The sequence below is a fragment of the Gorilla gorilla genome, chromosome 15, assembly GCF_029281585.2.
Source record: "Gorilla gorilla gorilla isolate KB3781 chromosome 15, NHGRI_mGorGor1-v2.1_pri, whole genome shotgun sequence".
NCBI classification, from domain to species: domain Eukaryota; kingdom Metazoa; phylum Chordata; class Mammalia; order Primates; family Hominidae; genus Gorilla; species Gorilla gorilla.
In genome coordinates this window covers 102167120-102169685 of record NC_073239.2, presented here as the reverse complement: position 1 = coordinate 102169685, position 2566 = coordinate 102167120, and the positions used below count along the sequence as shown (strand labels likewise).

Sequence of the window (2566 nt, the reverse complement as noted above, 5' to 3'; positions counted from 1 at the left end):
TTTATTATTACTCTTCTTTTTGAACACATTATTTTATCCATTGTTCATTTATTTATTCAATCATCACTCTTATCTTTTCCAACTTTACACTAAATATTAGACATACACTGACAGTGTCACAAAACCCTGAAGTCAAAAGTTCTGACTGTATTATACCATTCTCTTTATACTGCATTACCAAAAAAATTATCTTTGCCATGTAAATTTTACTTTTGCTATACCGAATCAATGTGGGTTGTAGAGAAGCCATTTGGAAAAACACTTGGATTAGAATAATTTTAGGTTTTCTGGTCTGTTGCATACCAAGCAAAGGAAGGTAATTAGCTCTGTGCACCCTGTACATCGTGGGAACATATTTACATATGAAAATAAACCAAGATGCTTAAAGAAGCAAATACTGTTTCAGTTACCATATTAATCAGCTTGAAATATAGTTTGTTCATATTCTTCTTAGCATAAAAGTATTCAATGTCTCCTTACTTGTGATTAAATCAACTACGTTCAATAAACATTTATTAACATCTACTGTGTTCAAGGCATGTTGCTGAGTGTTACATGCCATAGCCACCAGGTCTTAGTAAAACTTGCAATCGGAATATGGGGTTTTGAGGAATGATAGAATAAGAAAAGTAGAGAAAAATAAGTTTAGAAGATAGGTTTAAGTAATATGCTTTGTGTTTTCAATGTAGTATTGGCTGGGAGAATGGGGAAAAGCATCTTAGTGACATGGGTCTCTTTGGATAATTAGCATTTTAGTGCTCTACACGTTCAGAGAAACTTCTCTAGTAACAAACTATAGAAATGATCCCTGAAAGTACAGTCTTGGATAATTAGCATTTTAATGACTGAGATAGAAAGGTGAAGTAGATGGTATTTGATATGGTTTGGCTGTGTCCCCACCCACATCTCACCTTGAACTGTAATAATCCCCACATGTTAAGGGTAAGGCCAGGTGGAGATAATTGAAGCATAAGGGCAGTTTTCCCCATACTGTTCTCATGGTAGTGAATAAGTCTCAGGAGATCTGACGGTTACATAAATGGGAATTCCCCTGCACAAGCTCTCTCCTGTCTGCCGCCATGTAAGACGTGACTTTGTTCCTTAATTGCTTTCCGTCATGACTGTGAGGCCTCCCCAGCTATGCAGAACTGTGAGTTTATGAAACCTTTTCCCTTTATAAATTACCCAGTCCCAAATGTGTCTTTATTAGCAGCGTGAGAACAGACTAATACAGTATTGCAGTGAAAATATTCACCACTTCTCCATACTGGGCCAGTACATGGAGAGGTATTATACTCCTTACTCCATTAAGGTTAGATTTTGTCAAATAACTGCCTTTCATTAATAAAATGTTCACCATTTCCGAGAAAAAGCTTTCAGAGTCCCACCCTCTCTCTGTTCCTTCTACCAAGTGACTGTTGTGTTCTAGAGAGGAGTTGCTCTATTAGCTTATTCTGAGAATGGAGGGGCAAGGAACAAAGCCACAGGCAAACATGATAAGCAGGAATGTGAGTGGGAAATACACCTCTGCGGTTTTAACCCACTAAGGTTTGGAATCTATTCATTACTAGAGAAAAATGTAGTTTAAACTGACTGATACAGGGACAGGACATTCTGGAATATGCTACAAACACACACAGAAGGCATAGAGACAGAAAATTAAACAGCATTTGATTTAGAGACAAAGAGAGTAAGGGAATTGTGCATAGAAGTGTAGTTTGTATTCACATTGCAGAGGACCCTATGAGTCTGAATGCTAGAACTAGTAGTAGTTAATAACTAACTTAATAGGCAATAGGTAAATAATAGATGATTAAACTAGAAAAATGGCTTCTTAGCGCTACACTTCAAGAAACATTTCTCTGATAGCTGAATGCAGGAGGTATTGCGAACAGAAATGGGAAGTAGATTTTTGGAAAGACTATTCACTTGGCTATATTTACTAAGCACATCTCCTGTGTCAGACGTTGAGAGGGGCATAGGTGGTAGAATGAAGAAGCGATCCTTGCTTTCACAAAAGTTACATTTTAGTAGACAAGACAGCTATTAAATAATAAAACAAGTAAATAATATAATTTCCTACCGTTAAAAGTGCTAGGAAAAAAACAGAATGTTATGAGAGTGAATGATAGAGAAAATTTACTCAGGACCACAAGGACAGCTACTCAATGGCTTCTTAAGCAAATAATATCAGAGGAATGCTTAAAACAGGAGGTGATAATTGGAACCAATGGGAATTGCAAGGTTGCAATGACTGTGAAAGGCATTGTGAGGATAAATTCTGCAGACTGATTTGTTAATTTATTTAGACCAAAGGATAAAAGAAAAAGAAGATGCCAATATGACTGATTTTTTGGGCCTGGATGACTAGGGACTTAGTAGACCCTTCAGCAGAAATAACTATGTTGGGAAAGAGTTTTTAAGAGGAAAAGAGACTACTGGGTGCCAATTATTATGAACCTAAAATACAAATATGAAGGAAAGATAGGAGTGTCCAATGGACAATGGGCAACATAGGTTTGGAACTGGAGAGAGAGCCTGTGGCTAGGAATATTGACTTGAAAAT

At 36.7% G+C, this 2566-nt stretch overlaps 1 pseudogene; it reads right to left on the bottom strand.

Annotated features, from left to right (window-relative positions):
• Positions 1-745: 745 nt before the first annotated feature.
• On the bottom strand, positions 746-824 carry LOC115930740 (uncharacterized; annotated as a pseudogene).
• Positions 825-2566: the final 1742 nt, after the last annotated feature.